Source organism: Protopterus annectens, chromosome 11.part0 (assembly GCF_019279795.1).
Source record: "Protopterus annectens isolate FY-2018-M chromosome 11.part0, PAN1.0, whole genome shotgun sequence".
In the NCBI taxonomy this organism is placed as follows: domain Eukaryota; kingdom Metazoa; phylum Chordata; order Ceratodontiformes; family Protopteridae; genus Protopterus; species Protopterus annectens.
In genome coordinates, this window is record NC_056745.1 from 1,465,105,699 (window position 1) to 1,465,126,795 (window position 21,097).

The following is a 21,097-nucleotide window of genomic DNA, read 5'->3' on the forward strand; positions in this document are numbered from 1 at the left end:
TAGAGATACCACAACCCCTTGACATGCCCCACTCTGGATGGTAAGCTCTTTAGACAGATCATTCAAAATGTGCACCTGGCTGTATGAACCATTGTACGATGATGATCTTCTTCAGCATGTGCTTGGTCTCCAATGTCTTCCACAGGGCAGGCTAGTTGATACAGTCAAATGCAGACTTGAAATCAATAAAGATGATACCTGTATGTTGCCCACACCAGATTCTTTCCTCCATTAGCTGTCAGATGGCAAAGATATGACTGCAGCATCTTCTGTTTGGTCTGAATCCAGCCTGTTCTTCCCTGTTGGTTTGCTTGCATGCTGGTGGAATCCAAAAGGCCCTAGAAGCAGAGATATCAGGATTCAGAGATTTAATGGCTCTTCTTGTTGCTGTAGGCAAAAAAAACAACCAGCAAACAAGTTTAGAAAAATAGGGATTCCTAGGTTGAGAGCTTTTTTCCCTGTTTATGGCAGTGATTATGAAAAATTATCCTCAGCAGGCCTTAGCATGTAGTACCTTTAACTTCCTGTTTGACAGCCATTAGAGAAGTTCATCATGTTATAACTGGGTACATAGGAAAGCTTTTTAGTTAGTATTTCATACATAAAACTATTCGTTTTGCCACTCGTTTAACACTTGTTGCAAGTATTGCTTTGCAAAATAGTACATCACAATAGAATTTAAAACAATCACTTGTTTTTAAAATGATCTTCATTATAGTTTCAAATGGTTTCATCTTTTCACTTTGTTGACCTTACTATGATAACTGCTTTGGCAGCACACCAGAGTATTTACTCTTATCCTGAAAACTATGCTGTAATTCAATTCTTACTTCTTAAAACAAACAAAAAAAACATTTTCTTCATTTCATCTCTCAGATTGCATAACCTGTATGTGAAACAAGGACTTTGGTAGAATTATGTAGACTGCAGTATGAACCAACATCAAAAATCTAGATATTTTCCTGAAAATAAAAATCAGTAGTCACTCAAATAGGAAGGATCATGAAAAACAAATTTTGAAAGAAATGTTTTTTTAAGTCACAACTCTTGGGTGTTCATTTGACACAATTCCTGCTAATGGGCTCCATTTTTGCCTCAAAAAAGAGAATTAGAATCATTTGAATCTTTGGCAAACCCGATATTTTTTTACTCCCTTGTCAAATTAATTTGGAAAAAAAAATAACATTCAGGACACAGTGCTCTAAACTTTGTCATTCAAGCAGTCGTGTTTCAGGAAAATATGTATTCCTTTAAATACTGCAAAGTAATAAAGGGCAAATTAAATGAATTACTGATATATATAGAACAGAAATCCACAGTAATCTTTAATGTGACCCCAGAACATAAATCCATATTAATCTGTAACATGACCTACTCAAGGTAAGACAGCATTATAGAAAAAACTCTGAGCATGTGAATTTTATAGAATGAAATAGTATTTTAAGTGTGTCTAAACAAGCTCATACACTGCAACCTTAGCATATTACATCATAATGTATTCCATAGAACCAAATACCAGCATTCACTTCCGAGTAAGTACACTGTATACAAATTAAAAAAGGTATAATAAGACAGTCACATTTCAAGATTTATTTTACAGATCTTGCAAAAATATTATTCATGACAACAGCAAAACAAGCAGTTTTGAAGCAACATTGTCTATTTTAAGTATTTTAATGCTTAAAAAAAATACATTTCTGGAAAATATCTATGTCTACTCAAAGATCAAAAGATTTCTCCTGAAGGTGGCATTTATGACCTGTCTATCCAACCAGTATTTCATAACCTTTCTCATCAAAACTGGAAACACTTGCTTATTCAAGTTATGAATTTCTTCTGTTTTCAATCAAGTACCATCAGTTTCTTCTTGTAATACCAGTCAGAGTGTTGCTTCATTCTTTAAAAGAGTAAACACTGGTCTCTGCATCTGAAATGGTGTTAATTTGGGTTTAAACCCACAATTTGTGTTTAAACAAATTGGTATGCATAACTCCAGCTAATTTAAATCTAAGAGTTTCTGTTGATAAAGAAACATTCTGTAATACTAGCTCTTTATCTTCTGATCTTAAACAAAACCATAATCTAGTATATCTTTATAAGTCAGATATAAACGTATCCACATTTCCAGAATTCATTTTCCCAAATATTGGAATGAGAAACTACAGAACCATGGCCTGCAGCTGGACTGGGAGACATTTTGGTACAGAGAACATAAATACTAACTTTATGCCAAATTTTACCATCAACATTTCATGATTTACTTAATTTATACTTCAGTTCACATGAACTAATTACTGTTGGGATTACTGTTTCACCTTTGGCTCCTTCTGTCTGCATAAATTACTTAACACATTGTATAAATATTTTTGGAGCAAGTTATTATCCACCTAGTCTGGTCATGTCTGTGTTCCTTTTAAAGAAGTTCTGACTATGGCCAAGGTGACCCAGTTCTGACCAATGTGGTATGTTGTGGCTCTCCCATCCTTTATGGGAGGGAAATGGTGGTCCAGTGGAGCTTTTCATAACAATGCTGATGTGAGTGGGACTTTGTATTTCAAGCCAGTGATGGTAGCCATTGTAGGCATGTGTGTGAGAACACAAACACATGGAACACATACATAGCAGAGGAGAACATAAAAAGCCCATGCAGTAATGCAGGTGCTTTTGCAAGCCATGGGGGTGAGATTAGGGATATAACCACAAATCGAGCAATGGTTACCCATATGATGGCTCATGTCGAATGGAGGGAAGAAAGGATGATGGTTGCCAGGTAACAGCACATAAATAGCATAAAAAGGGGATGATGGCTGGCAATGGGGGAAAAACAATGTTTACAAAAATGTAAGATAATATGTGCTGACTAATGGTTCAGTTTTAAACAAGGAAAATAACATAATTATATGGTTCATCTCAGCATGGATTCAATTCTAAATGGCACATCAGTAGCTATGACAGAATACTTATGTAAACTTGGCTCATCTTATATGAAATGTATGTGAATTTCTGAAAGTAATGTAGAGTTTCTGTGAAAATTTCCAAAATTTAACAGCATGTTATAAAAAGAACTGTCAGGTTGTTAATAGACTATTAAACAAGCATACAGGCCCACTAAAAAACAGAGCTGTTCATTAACAGCTAAAATCTAACAATGTCAAATTGTTTTCATCATCACTATCTTCACAGTACCTTCACAACTTAAAGATATAGAGAAAGATTTACAAAAATTAGGAAAATATAGCTTATCAATCAATCACAATATTGATGTGCTACAAGGCTTTACATTTTTAGAGTCAATTACAAAGCTCTTCTCTGATTTATTTCGTACAATTTCAGCTTAGGCTAGTTACCTGATTCATCTGAAACAAAGAACTATACCCACATAAGTAAATTAACAAAAAAAGAAACAGAAAATATAATACGCATATATTTCCAAGAAAGTCTTTGCAGTCATATGATAGGCAAAGAATCATGTTCATCACTATAGTAACATGGGTCAACAAGGCAGTCATGTTGTACCAGTAAGTAGGAGGATCTAGATTCTTCTCAGCAGACATTAAGATAGATTGATTGTTTCTTGGTAAGATGCTGTTTGGATGCCATCTTTTCTGGATTCATAACACATCCTGCATAAGCAGAAAGGCTACTGCTTTGCTACAATATTAGGAAATAATGAAGTAGCGTAAAAGTTTTACAGAAGCATAGAAGCGTGGTATCACAGTTCAGGAAAAGAAACAAAAAGAAGAATCAGAGTCAGTACCAAACATGCTGCATAAAAAGTCTGATTCACTGCTCCATTGCTATGAAGCTGTGCTTTAACATGTGGTCTTGGCTGCTCACAGAAGATCCCTGCCCATCCCTGGTAACACTGACACTGGAACTTACTTTTCATCGCCGTTATGTCTTTTCCTGTTGCTTTTCCTGTCACAAAAAACCTTGGACTCCTTCCTGATGGGTGGGTCTTTATCTTAAAACTGCTTGGGCTCAGATGCAGGTAGTCGAAGGAGTCCGGATTTTTCCTCACGCACTTCCCATTCTTTCTACACAACACTTTACTGCACAGCCTCACCGCTGATGTCACATTCATGATATAATGCCCTAGTGGGCCGTCAATATATTTTTTCACACTTAAGCAGTTGTTCTGAAAAGACAAAAAAAAAGTTTACATTTTATGTTTGGATAAGTTTAAAGTGCAATGTCTAGAAACAATTGCAATCTATGTCAGCATTTCAGGTCTGAGGGTAAAAGAAAGAGAAGGACACCCCCTGGGGATCTGTGTAATCATAAGGTTAATAGGCAAATGCGAGGCTGGCTACCCTTGTAGTCCATTTCAATCCCAGCCAACTTCCCTTCAAAGATAAGAATAAAACACTGTACATTGTGTCAGTGTGGCAAAAGCTTTAGCAACTATACTGACCTTAAGCCAAAAAAGCCATCGTTTTTCACTAAATCAAAATATAGGAGACCTGGACCATACTCCAGAAAAATAAATAAATAAATATTTTTTCCTTTGGAAAACCATATAATTACTGCCACTTGTGAAGGTTAGACAAGATTATAAACTGTAAACAACATATTCTAATAGAATAATTAAGAGAGTAAACTACACTTGTAGTAATAAAATAACATGGAAAAGTTGATATATAAATATATATATATATATATATATATATATATATATGTGTAAAAACGACCGGAGAAACTACAATGTAGAAAATAACTTATAAAAAACACAAACTACTGTACTGAACACTAGAGGCAAAAACAAAATTAAGAGAAACAGGTATTTAGCGCTTTCATCCCTTTTATATATATATATATATATATATATATATATATATATATATATATATATTTACTGCAAACCAAGTTTAAAAAAGCCTCTTAAAAAGTAAGAGAAAGTGCCAGTTTATTAACTAATCAGTTTTGTTATATGCAACGAAACAGAACTTCATCAGACGCACTTTGTTGCTTTAAGCAATATTAAATTCAATAAAACTGTTTGGCAGAGAGATGAATGTCCCTTTCTGCACTCGTGTCAACAATTGGCCCAGTCACTGCAGAACAAAGCTAGTTTACCCATCCCAGAGGAGGTTGATGCCTTATGTCTCATTGCTTAAGCATGACCCCCCCTCCCCCTGAAGAATGACTGATCTGTAGGACTACAATGACTTGGACATGATAGATTTAGCATGTGAATATGTGAACACATTCTGGGCAAAGGCAGATAAGCATGTCCATTCATGTTTCAGGGTCCAATGTCAGAGCTGTATCATGATCAAATGGGGTCCTAGGCAGGGTATTGGACCAGCACCCTCCAACCAAACTAGTATCACATTTATTTATTTTTATTTATTTATATTTCTTTGCACATCATTTGTCTGCCTCTTCCCGAGTACATTAAAATGCTGCTCGAATCTCAACTTGCATATTATTTTCTTCTTTACTTTTGCAACGACCACAAAGATTTGGATTTAATTTAAAACTTTTATTTCAGATTTTATAGGCAACACCCTGAAAGCAATTTGCAAAATGAAACAACACAAAACAAAACTTTCTAGCATTGTAAACAAACTTAGTATGAACATACCTCTTAAGTCTACCTCATCATGAGGAATGTTCCTCATTTTGGGCCTGAAAAAAGTCCATGTCCTCGAAGTTCCACTTTGAAAGATTTTGTCACACATTCAAACTTAGGAATTCTTTAACTGAAGTCTATGGCAAATAGTACTGAATCATATTAATTCATAAAACAAACTTTGTATAAGTATAATGCAGTACATTTTAACCAACCTGTGAACTTCCTAGTTGAAGTTGTTACTAAGCTGTTAGTAGGTGTTTCACATTTTGCCCATTTCTTCCACATTATGAGAGGTAGTGTTCCTCACTTTGGAGATGGAAGGTTGACAGCCATGAGTGTGAGCAACAGTAAACTTATCCTCCTTTGAAACTCACATTTATTGAAAATGGATCCGGCATCCCATTAAACTACAAGAAGCTGTTATTTATAGTCAAATAGCAAATAGTGAAGAATTAATTTATGGCAATGTGAAAGGTCCAGGAATTGAAAAGCCAAACTTGCAATGCATTTGCTAACAGCCTGGAACAGCCCAGTGGAGGCAAGTGCCCTTTTTTGGGAGTAGCCCAGGAGTAGTGTTTAATGAGGTTATGGCATTCGTGCCCTGGACCAGCAATCAAGGAGCCTCAATCCTGACCGCTAACACCAGAGAGGGCATATCATATAAGAGGAAAGGATAATAAATACACACAGTAAAGTGCAATTTCCCTTAAGAGCACACAGAGATCACAGTCAGCCTGGGGCTGGTTGCTCCCTTGCTCCCTAGGTCCCCAATAAGACTCCCCACTGGCACAGCTATAGAGTTCAGATCTCAGCCTAGCTGGCAAGCTAAAACCTCCAGTACCCTCTCTGTCTAACCAGTGCTTCGTGTCCCAGCCCAAGGAGCTGACACACATGCACACTTTGAGATAAGTATTTATAAAACTTCACAGACACTTCTAGGAAAGGCTGATACAGATTCTCCAGCTGTGCCCCTATACCCAGACTATGTGGTAGTAATTCCTGCCACCACCAGCTAATAATTATCAGCTACCCAAAGACCCTTAAACGTGTGTCCAATTATTACTGTGCAATAATTTTATCCAATTGGTAGTATAGCCCAGGGCTAAAACTATAGGAGTGGCTTAGACAGTAAACTCTATAAATATACAATGTACTCTAGAGCTTAACTTCTCTACATAAACCAGCCACAGTTAAAAGGGTTTAAAAATATTTAATAATAAGTACTAAAAACAAAAGACAATACTACTACACCACAGTGCTATTCAAGAGTTCAGAGATCATACAGAAACTTAAAATAATTCAGTATACAGTTCTGACATAACAGAAAAACACTTAGTCTAACTTTCTTCTAATTTCCTAGCTATTACTACAAGAAAACATACTTCGAAGATAACTTACTTAAGTCAACAGGCAGCTTAATAATCTCTGGCTCTCACTGTTTAAATTGAAACTGCAGTTCTGATAAAACATTACATCATTTGTTTACACTTTCCTGGTTCCCAGGCTGACAGGAACTGCCTTTACATTCCTTTACACTTAGAGCAATAAAGGACATTCCATATGTAAATTCTGGTCACTAACTTTAGCCTTAAAACAATAGGCAGGATGCTTACTCCAGACTCATTGACTCCAAATTCTACCTTCAAAGGACAAGACATAAAGTAATTTTAATTTCAAAGGACCAATAAGAAATGCTTGACTTAGTTTTCCTTACAGCAGATGGCAATGTTGCCACACTGTTGAAACAGCATTTCTTTACATTTATGACACAAGCCTGTATTTTACATTTATATTTACAAATCTCAGAATTATGTATCAAATTCTATTTGGCTAGGCTGGCAGCCTTCACCCATCTCTTCCAGTCTTCACATCTCCACCCCCCCCTGGTGAACTCAAGTTAGTTATTCAAGTGCCCCTTGAGAAATACCGCTTGAGAGGGTTAGGTCTATCTGAGGGTACCTCACCCCATTCCCTGTCTTGAAAGCCCATCTGCATTGGCATTGCTAACTCCACTGCAGTGCTGCCCTGACATATATGCTTGCAAGCCCAGGCTCCATCTTAGCAACTTGATATTTTGCTGACTGGCTCTGCTTAAGCATGTTAGAGGGTTGTGATCTCTCATAACAGTGAATTTCCATCCATACAGATAAGGCTGACGTTTCTGCAGTGCCCACAGTATGGCTTTTCTACCACCACATAGCATTCCTAGATCTCAAACACAGCACAGCAACAATGTAAGAGTAAGAATAACTGGTGTGGAAGGCAACCACAATAACTGCTGTAATCTGGACTAGCTAACGCAGGGGGTCCTCTCAAAGCTTCTTTAAGCTTCTGGAATGCCTGCTCACATGCTAGGGTTCACACTACCTTATCTGGCTTGTTCTTTCTTGTCAAGTCTGTGAAAGAAGCAGCTTTGGTACTATAACTAGGGACGAACTTTCTGTAGTACCCTGTTGTCCCTAAAAATGCCCTCACCTGCTTTTTAATAACAGGTGCAGGTCATGCCTGAATGGCTTTTACTTTGGCAGGTTCTGGCCTTATCTTAGCACTTCTCACTCTATGTCCTAGGTAGGAGACCTCCACCATACCCACCTGACATTTGCTGGGCTTAATGGTCAACCCTGCCCTCTGTAGTCTGCCCAACACCTCCCTAACATGCTGAAGGTGCTCTGGCCAGGAATGGCTGTAGATGGCAATGTCATCTAGGTAAGCAAGGGCAAACCCTCCTGATCCTGCCAAGTTATTATCTACCAAACTCTGGAAAGTCGTTGTGGCATTCTTCATCTCAAAGGGCATCTTTGTGAACTCATACAAGCCAAAAGGAGTCACAAAGGCTGACTTCTCTCTAGCACTGGGAGTCAAGGGCACCTGTCAGTAACCCTTGGTAAGATCAATGGTTGTAAGATACTTAGCCTCAGCCAGCTGCTCTAAGGCCTCATCTGTCCTAGACATGGGGTAAGCATTCGAGTCTGTGTGACTATTTAATTTCCTGTAGTCCACACAAAACCTGGTGCTACCATCCTCCTTTGGCACCAGCACCACTGGGGAGGTCCAGGGACTGTTGGACTCTTGAATCACCCTTAGTTCCAACATCTCCTGTACCTCCTCAGAGTCTAACACTCTCAGGCACCCTATAAGGGGCCTGCCTAATAGGCCTTTGTGGTCCTGTATCCACCTAGTGCTGCACCAGGTGGGTGCACCCTGGTTTCCCAGTGAACATGTTCCCACGTTCCTGCAACACTGCCCAGATTTCTCAAATGTGGGTAGGAGATAGCTGCTGGGACATTAATACCTCTTCCACTGAGGAGTCAGCCCGAGCCTCACTGAAGAAATCAGTCCCAGATCTCCCTCAGACTCCTCCTGCAATCCACTGCAAATGCTCAGCCCAATGGCCTCTCTATCATAGTAAGGTTTTATTATGTTAACGTGGTACAATTTGTGTCACTGCCATCTGCCTAGCAGTTCCACCATGTAGTTAACATTCCTTACCATTCTTACCATTTTGTAGGGTCCCTCCCAAGCTGCTTGCAATTTGTTTTGTCTGATAAGAATGAGAACCATTATCTGCTGCCCCATAGCATACTCTCTAGTTCGAGCATTCCTGTCATACCACACCTTTTTCTGTTGTTGGGCTTCTGCCAAGTTTTCCTGGACTAAGCCCATGAGTTCCCTGAGCCTTGTCCTGAGGTTTAGGACATATGCCACAACAGATTCCTTGTCAGACTCGCACTCACCTTCCTATTCATCTCAAATTAAATCTAGAGGTCCCCTCACCCTATGCCCATACAGCAACTCAAAGGGTGAAACAAACTATGGATTCCTGGGGAACCTCTCTCTAAGCAAACAACAGATGGGGGCAAATATTTGTCTCACTCCCTCTTTAAATGATCTGCAAATGCCCATAGCATGGACTTGATTGTAGAGTTTAACCTCTCAAAAGACCATTAGTCTGATGATGGTAGGGCGTGGTCTTCATGTGCTTCACCCCACAGGACTTCTACAGACAAGCCAGCAGGTCTGACATGAAATTGGCACCTCTGTCAGACAGTATTTCTTTGGGGAAACTTACCCTACTGAAAATCTCTAACAAACCATTCGCCACCTTTTCTGTCTCAATGGAGGACAAAGCCACTGACTCAGGGTATCGTGTAGCATAATCCACTATCACTAGGATATACTTTTTCCCTGTGGAACTTGGGGTACTCAGAGGACCCACAATATCCATAGCTACCCTCTGAAATGGCTCCTCAATCACAGGCAAAGGCATTAAAGGAGCTCTTACCTTGTCTCCTGCCTTGCCTACCTTTTGGCAGTGTTCACAGGTCCTGCAGTACCCAGTTACATCTCTGGAAATTCCAGGCCAATAGACGTTCTGCATAATATGCCTCTTTGTATGTTTTATTCCCATATGACCTGCAAAGGGAATATCATGGGCTATGGCTAGAAGCACCAGATGGTAGGCTCTAGGTACTACCAACTGCTGTACTCTCACACCTTCTAGCCCTCCCTCAGGGGTCCACTCTCTGTATAGTAACCCTTTGTCCCAGTATAGAGATTCCCCCTTTCCTTGAGAATCAGATGCCTCCCTAGCTACCTGCCTCAGGCTTTGCAATGTGGGGTCTGAGAGCTGAGCCTGTCTCAACTCTCTCCTTGTAACCCTTCCCAGCTCCCCTTCCACAGGAAGTCTGGCATCCTCTGACAGTAGTGTCTCACTGTCAGCCTGGGTACTACTTCTCACCTCTACCTTTGCAGTCACTCTAGCCAAGGGAACATCAGTACCCACAAGCAGCTGTGGCTCACATTCAGTCTCACTGCTACAAAGTACCTCCCTTCCTGAACTAACCACCTCACCAGTCCTGGCTGCAGGTATGCAGTCTGTCTGGATCTTCACCAGGCTACCAGACCCACATGCTTGTCTCCTAGCTGGACTGCGTGTAACTGCATAAGTACATGGTACTCCCTAATCCAAATACTTCCCTCTCAGGACATCTGCAGCATGGTAGTTCCATATCCCTGCTGTCTCAAGACAACCTACTATTGGCATTTTGTCTTTCCCACTTACTGGCTTCCTCACCTTTGGCTCCCCACCTTGCCTCCATGGACATCTGTATGCCACATGGCCCCAGTGGTTGTATTCAAAACATTTAACCCTAGCTCCTGGACGTGTACCTGGACTAATGGCTTCCCCTGCTACTGGGAGATTCTGTTGTGGCAGTCTGTGCTTCCCACCATGGGTTGCTTTAGACCAATGAGCAGTACTGGGGATCCCCTTCCTGTGCAGGGCTGCCCTGCTTGCTAGGTATAGGTCTCCCTTCTTCCCCAACTTATCTGAAGTAGCTCATTGTCTGTCAGCTAACCAGATCCTCATGTCCTCAGGCTAAGGGCTTGTTCCCTCACCAAAAGGTCTGCCAGTCTTTCAAAAGTGGTGACCCGACATCCTCTCACCCAGCTATGAACATAAGTGCTCAGTTTAGCAACATATTCACACACACTTTCATCTGCCTTGCGTTTATGCTCACAAAACTTTTTCCTATACATTTCATATGTTAGCTTAAAACATTCTAAAACACATTTTTTACAGCAGCGTAATCAAAACATGCAATGTCAGACATTATAGCCAATGCATTTACAGCTTTACTATGGAGTAAGGTGGTCAGGAACTGTACCTAGAGCCTTTGATCAATACTATACTGTTTGCATACCCTCTCAAACATATGAATGAAACTATTAAAATTATTCCTCTCTTTAAATTGCAGAAGAAATTTACTGACCTGTTGTGTCTCTGGGGTCCAGTTACTCCCTTCCCCATTACCTCCATGACTCTAGCAAAGAGTCAGCATTTCCCTGTTATGCCTCCTCTGATGCCCTTTATCCTCAGCCTCTATCTCCAAATGCCTGGCCTCCAACTCAAGTCTCTTTCGCTCTAGCTGGATTTTTAAGTCTACTGCAAAAAGGTTGAGCTGTCCATTCTCTAAGGATATTGTATCTCCACTGCCAGTCTGATTGTCTTTCGCAGAAAGGTTGAGCTGTCCATTCTCTGGGGATATTGTATCTCAACTGCCAGTCTGCTTGTCCTTCTGGATGCTGTTTTCTGATGCAGCTGTAACCAAGGCTGCAATCAGCTCTGCCTTAGTCAGGTTTCCATGCACCAGTCCCCTAGCCTGGCACATCTCCACCAGCTTGCTCCTTGTCAACTTTCCATATTCCTCTGCTGACATGCTGCCTGCTCACCCTCACTAAGCTATCAAATGAAATAAAACAATTGTGATCTGAACTCTAAGTATTCACTGCATGGCTGATTTAGAGTACAAAACACCTTCAGAGATCATGGCACATAAGCTACAGGATTAACTCTGCCCACACCACTACAGACCAATTAGTATTTGCCAACTAATTAATATGTGATGTGGATGTCTACTGCCACCACAAATGTGAAGTGGATCCCACCACTGCAAACCACATGTGAGGTCCGTGCCCTAGCCCAGCAATGAAGGAGCATCAATCCTCACCACTAACACCAGAGAAGGCGTCTCATATGAGAGGAAAGTATAACAAATACACATAGTAAAGTCCAATTTCCCTTAAGAGCACACAGAGATAACAATCAGTCCGGGGCTGGCCGCTTTCTTGCTCCCCAGGTCCCCAATAAGACTCCCCACTGGCACAGCTATAGGGTCCAGATCTCAGCTTAGCTGGCAAGCTATAACCTCCAGTAACCTCTCTGTCCAACCAGTGCTTCATGTCCCTGCCTAAGTAGCTGACACACACACTTTGAGATAAGTATTTATACAACTTCACAGACACCCCTGGGAAAGGCTGACACAGATTCTCCAGCTGTGCCCCTATACTTAGACTATACGGTAGTAATTCCTGCCACCACCAGCTAATAATTATCAGCTACCCAATGGCCCTTAAAAGGGTGTCCAATTAATACTGTGCAATATTATTATTCAATTGGTAGTAAAGCCCAGGGCAAAAACCATAGGAGTGGCTTAGACAGTAAACTCTATAAATATACAATGTACTCTAGAGCTTAACATCTCTACATAAACCAGCCACAGTTAAAAGGGTTTAAAAATATTTAATAATAAACACTAAAAACTCAAGACAATACTACTACACCACAGTGCTATTCAGGAGTTCAGAGATCACACAGAAACTTAAAATAATTCAGTATACAGTTCTGACATAACGATAAATACCTTAGTCTAACGTTTTTCTAATTTCCTAGCTATTACTACAAGAAAACTAAGATAACTTACTTAGAACAACAGGCAGTGCTGTAGGTTAGATGTCCAAGATCAAAATGCTTAATAATCTCTGGTTCTCACTGTTTAAATTGAAACTGCAGTTCTGATAAAACAGTACATAATTTGTTTACACTTTCCTGGTTCCCAGGCTGAGAAGAAACCACCTTTACATTCTTTTATACTTAAAGCAATAAAGGACATTCCACATGTAAGTTCTGGTCATTAACTTTAGCCTTAAAACTATAGGCAGGATGCTTACTCCAGACTGATCGACTCCAAATTCTAACTTCAAAGGAATAGACATAAAGTAATTTTAATTTCAAAGGACCAATAAGAAATCCTTGACTTAGTTTTCCTTACAGCAGATGGCAATGTTGCCACATTGTTGAAACAGCATGTCTTTACATTTAAGACACAAGCCTGTATTTTACATTTATATTTGCAAATGTCAGAATTATGTATCAAATTGTATTTGGCTAGACTGGCAGCCTTCACCCATCTCTACCAATCTTCACATCCCCCCCCCCCTGGAGAACTCAAGCTAGTTTTTCAAGTGCCCCTTGAGAAACACTGCTTGAGAGGGTTAGGTCTATCTGAGGGTACCTCACCCCATTCCCTGTCTTGACAGCCCATCTGCATTGGCATTGTTAAATCTACTGCGGTGCTGCACTGACATATCATATGCTTGCAACCCCAGGCTCCATCTTAGCAACTTGGCATTTTGCTGACTGTCTCTGCTTAACCTTGTTAGAGGGTTATGATATCTCATAATAGTAAATTTCCTTCCATACAGATTATGCTGTAGTTTCTGCAGTGCCCACACTATGGCTAGACATTCATTTTCTACTGCTGCATAGCATTCTTCCCTGGGTTGAAGCCTACAACTGAGATAAACCACTGTGTGCTTTTTCTCTCTGAAGAAATCTGGCTAAGTACAGCCCCCACCTACTATTGGCATTTTGTCTTTCCCGCTTACTGGCTCCCTCACCTTTGGTTCCACGTTTGCCTCCATGGACACCTGTATGCCACATGGACCCACTGGTTGCATTCAAAACATTTAACTCTAGCTCCTGGACATGTACCTGGACTAGTGGCTTCCCCTGCTACTGGCAGATTCTGTTGTGGCAGTCTGTGCTGCCCACTAGAGGTTGCTTTAGACCCATGAGCAGTAGTGGGAGTCCCCTTCCTGTGCATGGCTGCCCTGCTTGCTAGGTATAGGTCTTCCTTCTTCCCCAACTCATCTGAAGTAGCTCATTGTCTGTCAGCTAACCAGATCCTCATGTCCTCAGGCAAAGTGCTAAGGGCTTGTTCCCTCACCAAAAGGTCTGTCAGCCCATCAAAAGTAATGACCTGATATCCTCTCACCCAGCTATGAAAATAAGAGCTCAGTTCAGCAACATATTCACAAACACTTTCATCTGCCTTGCGTCTATGCTCACGAAACTTTTTTCCTATATATTTCAGGTGTTTGCTTAAAACATTCTAAAATACATTTTTTACAGCAGTATAATCAAAACATGCAATGTCAGACATTTTAGCCAATGCATTTACAGCTTTACCATGGAGTAAGGGGGTCAGGAACAGTGCCCAGAGCCTTTGGTCAACACTATACTGTTTGCATACCCTCTCAAACATATGAATGAAACTATCAAAATTATCCCTCTCTTTAAATTGCAGAAGACATTTACTGACCTGTTGTGCTTCTGGGGGCCAGTTACTCCCTTCCCCATTACCTCCATGACTCTGGTGAAGAGTCAGCATTTGCGTGTCATGCCTCTTTTGATGCTCTTTACCCTCAGCCTCTATCTCCAAATGCCTGGTCTCCAACTGAAGTCTCTTTAGCTCCAGCTGGATTTTTAAGTCTACTGCAAAAAGGTTGAGCTGTCCATTCTCTGAGGATATTGTATCTCCACTGCCAGTCTGCTTGTTCTCCTGGATGCTGTTTTCTGATGAAGTTGTAACCAAGGCTGCAATCAGGTTTGCCTTATTCAGGTTTCCATGCATCAGTCCCCTAGCCTGGCACATCTCCACCAGCTGGCTCCTTGTCAGCTTACCATACTCATCTGCTGACATGCTGCCTGCTCACCCTGACTAACTAAGCTAACAAAAGAAATACAACAATTGTGATCTGAACTCTGAGTATTCACTGCATGACTGATTTAGAGTACAAGACACCTTCAGAGATCACGGCATATAAGCTACAGGATTCACTCTACCCACACCACTACAAGTCAATTAGTATTTGCCAACTAATTAATACGTGATGTGGATATCCACCGCCACCACAAATGTGAAGTGGATCCCACCACTGCAAACCACATGTGACGTCCGTGCCCTGGTCCAGCAATCAAGGAGCCTCAGTCTTCACCACTAACACCAGAGAGGATGTCTGATGTAAGAGGAAAGGATAACAAATACACACAGTAAAGTGCAATTTCCCTTAAGAGCACACAGAGATAACAGTCGGTCCGGGGCTGGTCTCTCCCTTGCTCCCCAAATCCCCAATAAGACTCCCCACTGGCACAGCTATAGGGTCCAGATCTCAGCCTAGCTGGCAAGCTAAAATCTCCAGTACCCTCTCTGTCCAACCAGTGCTTTGTGTCCCTGCCCAAATAGCTGACTGACACACACACACACACACACACACACACACACACACACACACACACACACACACACACACTTTGAGATAAGTACTTATACAACCTCACAGACACTCCTGGGAAAGGCTGACATAGATTCTCCAGCTGTGCTCCTATACCCAGACTATACAGTTGTAATTCCTGCCACCACCAGCTAATAATTATCAGCTACCCAATGACCATTAATAGGGTGTCCAATTATTACTGTGCAATATTATTATCCAATTGGTAGTATAGCCCAGGCCTAAAGCTACAGGAGTGTGTTAGACCGTAAACTCTATAAATATGCAATGTACTCTAGAGCTTAACCTCTCTACATAAACCAGCCACAGTTAAGAGTTTAAAAATATTTAATAAATACTAAAAACAAAAGACAATACTACTACACCACAGTGCTATTCAGGAGTTCAGAGATCACACAGAAACTTAAAATAAGTCAGTAGTACTGTTCTGACATAACAGAAAAACACTTTGTCTAACTTTCTTCTACTTTCCTAGCTATTAGTGCAAGAAAACATACTTCTAAGATAACTTACTTAAGGCAACAGGCAGTGCTGTACGTTCAATGTCCAAGATCAAAATGCTTAATAAGCTCTGGTTCTCACTGTTTAAATTGAAACTGCTGTTCTGATAAAACATTACATCATTTGGTTACACTTTCCTGGTTCCCAGGCTGACAGAAACTGCCTTTACATTCTTTTACACTTAGAACAATAAAGGACATTCCACATGTAAATTCTGGTCATTAACTTTAGCCTTAAAACAATAGGCAGGATGCTTACTCCAGACTCATCGACTCCAAATTCTAACCTCAAAGTAACAGCCATAAAGTAATTTTAATTTCAAAGGACCAATAAGAAATGCCTGACTTAGTTTTCCTTACAGCAGATGGCAATGTTGCCACATTTTTGAAACAGCATTATTTTACATTTAAGACACACACCTGTATTTTACATTTATATTTACAAATGTCAGAATTATGTATCTAATTCTCTTTGGCTAGGCTGGCAGCCTTCACCCATCCCTACCAGTCTTCACAGAGGTGACTTGGTCAGAGTCACACAGAAGGCAAATGAAGGTGGAGGGAATCAAACCTGCATTACAGGAAGTAACTCATTATCAGCTTATAGTTTTACTCATCTTAACAAAATGCCAGACAAACTCCTGAAGCCCAAACACAATGCATTTCACAGCTGTATTCTTGGAAAAAATAAGCTAGATTAAAAATGTATTCATTGTTAAAATATTAATATTGAACTTATAGACTTCATACAGTCCAGTTTATTCGCAGCCAGATAATAAACACACTGTCAAAAGTCAACAAAACAAGGAAGGTAGGATCATATTAAAAAATGTGGCTCATATGATGATGTTCATGTTTCTCTCCTTTACCATGCAACTACCTCGGGATGTAAGAAAGCAGGAAACAAATATTTATTTAAATTCACAAACACACACAAACACGCACACATGCACACACGCACACACACACACACACACACACACACACACACACACACACACACACACACACACACACACACACACACACACACACACACACACACACACACACACACACATGAACACACATGCACACACACACGCACACACACACACACACAGACACACGCACCCACGCACACACACACATGGGCACGCGCACGCACACACACTCATGCACTCAAGCACAAATTACATCCACTTGTATAACTGCATACCACAAATTTCTGCTTGAAATTAGGTGAATGAATGGATTTATAAATAATGGCCTACAAATGTATTTCATCACACTGCAGTCAAACCCCATTGCAACCATCCTTTGCCCTGTCAGTTTCTTGGCTCAAGAGACAGAAACAGATTTTAAATATTTCTCTTATATACCTAGAAAGTTGTGAGAACAACAAGCTATGCACAAGAATTTTGGGTAAAGACAGCTACTGCAGTGGTGAAGAGGAATGTAACCCTGACTAAAGCCCAGTCAGTCTAGGTTCAATTTGCAACTCAGGTGATTGACAGAGCAGAAAGATGGGATGGGCACAGTTGTCTCAGGTGGGAAAGATTTCACTGATGATGCTACCTTAGAGAGGAGTCATCCAAAGAACTGAGTTGCCATATGATGTAATTAATGAGCATGGAGCTGTGGCAGAGAGTGGGCAGGGCATTTAAGAAAATGCCCCAGCATGGATGATGGCTGAGCCCACAAGATGCCCTTAGGATCCATGACTGTCCACAGTAATACCAGAAATCCAGAGGCCAGTAGATATGCTGGTAGTCCTTGCACTGGCATGGAGAACTAGGTGCTGGGCTGTTTCAATTAAGTCTCAAGGAGGCCAAAAAAAAAAAAAAGAATTCTGGACAAAGCCAAAAATAATGGGAGAACAAAAGTCCAAAAAGAAATGAAGTTTAAATATTTTCATCTATTTTTTAGCTAGGTAAGCCCACTTGACAAAGTGTCTATTTTCAGGGTCATCCTAGAGCAAGGCCTAGTGGAGTGATTTGGTCAGAGTAGGTAAACAGAGATAGAAGGTTTCAAACCCTTTACTGTTGACTACAGGAAGCATTCCATTAGAGTCTTAATTGCCAAACAACTGTAGTGCACTTAAAAAGTTAACAGAACACTAATTGATATATGGACATGCATTTCCTGAACAATTAAGTATGGAACTCAAACAGCTGGCATTATTGGCTGACAGTAGTGATCTAACAGTGATCTAACTGTAAAACAGAAGTTCATGAGGCAAAATCAGGTGCTCTGTAAAATTAGAGATCAAAAAGAGGTGGACTATCTGTTTCACTTGAAAGGTTAACAGAACATCAGGTTTTGCAGCAACATACATTTTCTGAATAAGAGCTATGAAACTCTAAAGACTGGCGTTATTAGCTAACTGTAAACCTCACTGATGTTAATCCTCAGTAATTTATCAGAAAATGATGTTACCGAAGGTTTGGCAATCAGTGCATTAAGGTGCTGAGCCTTTAATAAGCTGTTTCCTGTAGTCAAGAGTACAGGGTTTAATATTTTCTGCTTCCATTTGCATACTGTATGACTCTAAGCAATTAAATAGTGCTGAAACAGTTTCTAAAAATAAATAAAAAAGAACAGGTCAAAAAGTGAATGTCTGAATTTTCTGAACTATAAAACACTGGTTTGTGAATTTTTAAAGCAAGGCATTAACATTACAAGAACGTCCAACAAAATCAAATCAGGTCCATTTTGTAATTAATGCTAAGAGGTAACTATAAGTACATGGGTCTGAACAAAACACACATACACACACACACACACACACACACACACACACACACACACACACACTGGCTAAGTACAAAAACAGTAACACCTGAGAAGGCTGAATACTAAACTATATAAAAACTCTATTAAAATTGCATAACGCACTCTTTTTCCATACTTCTTTCTTTTTGAAACCCTTAAAACCTTAAAGCAGCCAAAGACATGCACTGAGCTTTATATGCTTCACTTTTATTCTCACCATTCGCATTATAGTTATCCGATGATGCATTTTCATGTATTACTGGTTTATGAAGGGTGGTACCAGGATCAATAAACTAATCACTGCTGATCACAGCATCAGTAATTAATTCACAGTATACTATCTGGTAATTTAACACACTGCTTCCTGCTACTGCAAAGGGAGGAAGTCAGAGGCTTGGTCCAAATCTTAATACAGTGAAAAATCACTCAATGACCATAGCAGATTAGGAAAGATCCATTATTTAGTATGAAGACTGACAGGGCATGATTTTGTATATTACCTATACTGTGCAAAGATCAGTACAAATTCAAAAATCAACAGAAAGACAGAGGCACTTGTGCTAGTAATTTGCTGAATTGTGGAGACTTCAGAGATTGTACTAATGTTGTAACTCTTAATCTTATAGAATGAGAATACATGACTTTAGTGAGTTTGTGTTACTAGTAATGTGTGTATGTATGAATACATGTGTAATAAGCACTTTTCACTACTAAGGTGAGTGAAATAGTACGTTAGGATACCACAGCTCAAAAATGCTTTCTAATTTAATGATCAGGTATGCAAGTAAAATGTTAGGAAACAGAAATGGTTCCTTCCTGTTGTCGATACACTAATGCAAAGTTAGTTGTAAGCACTTTCAGCTTGTATTAAATATGCAGTCCTGAAAACCAAATCACAATGAGAATATAACTGAGGAAGCAGTTTATAACTGTCTAGTCTTTTATAGTAAATTTGACTATTAAAATTAATGTTATTTGTCAATTTACAATAAATATCATATGCATGTTACCTTACCACAATTTAGTATTAATGACTTATTTCTTCATTGCAAAAATACAAGTACTGCATTCCAAATTACTCATACCTGGGTCACTCGAGTCTGGTGCCTGGCATTATAGCCAGATATGTTAGTTTAAATCACAAAAGAGCCGTGTAAATATGATGCTTTTAAAGACTAGCCAATACCATTTTTTCTTTATTTATAGCATTAAAATATTTCTAGTTGACCTGTTAGAGACTTCCATTTATGACAAACAAGAAAAACATCATTACTTACTCAATCCATGGGTGAAAAGTAAAAAATAAAAATAAATACCAGCCAAGCAATATGAGTTTACTAATTTAAATGAAAGTGAAGGTGTTGGGAAGTCCACATTTCCAAATGTCTGCTCCATTGAAGGGATCCAGAAGAAACTTGTAAAAGGCTTAAGAAACAGGTTGCCCTTGAACACAGTGTTCATCCCTAGGATGATGCACAAATAGGGGCTGGTAAGAGACAAACCGAGAGAAAGAGCTACAAGTAAAACTGAATACACTGAAAGTGAGCTGTCTCAGCCTACCAATGCTTCCCTCTCACATACTTTAGGGAAGCTGAAGAATAACAGAATAGAATAGAATATATAGCTGAATAACATATTAATAATATATTAATATATTAATAACTCTCTCTGTCCATAAACCTATCAGATCTGCTGGGCATTGTTTGTACTTGCTTAAGACCTCCTTCTCTGTATTCAGCAGGTCAATACCCTCCCTCCCAGTCTTAAAAACATTCTGAAAGACTTCCTAGCCAAAAGCTGGCTCTGTTCTTCTTCAGTATTAGGATAAACTATACCCCTAAATATAAACATTCCTACCTTACACCTCCTTACTCTCATTTCTTCACACACTTTCTTACTTCTATCACTTACACTCCTCCTGGTTTTCTCTTTAAATATTGCATAAGCCTGTTTTCTCTCACTTAGTATTGCAATTCCTGTTTGTATTATACTAACTCACCATAAATGTCTCTATAAAATGGCTAAACTTTCTATAACTATTAAATCATTGTCATATAACTTGCATCTATTCTTAACCAATGTTTTCATATTATGTTTCATTTGGTATAAACTGTACTTGTTTTTGTATTATTTTTAGACTGCAAAATTATGTTGGAGCTTTTCTCCCCGGGCCCCAGCTGAAAATGGGCTCCTACCTAGTCAGACTTTCTCAGTAGTCAAATGTCAATAAATAAATAAATACATAAACAATAAATAAATATCAACTGATGGTTTGATGATTATGTCCATAGGACTGCGAGAAGACTATGGAAATAGATCAAACTCTCTCCCAACACTGTTCATAGAGCTG

General features: G+C 39.7%; 1 long non-coding RNA gene across 1 annotated transcript in view; it reads right to left on the reverse strand.

Moving 5' to 3' along the window:
* Positions 1–1,299: 1,299 nt before the first annotated feature.
* The window catches only part of LOC122815910, a 43,889-nt gene continuing 24,091 nt past the window's right edge, over positions 1,300–21,097 (reverse strand). Inside the window, exon 2 of the long non-coding RNA XR_006367013.1 lies at positions 1,300–4,138. This is a non-coding gene — a long non-coding RNA (uncharacterized LOC122815910). The remainder of the gene's footprint in view (positions 4,139–21,097) is intronic.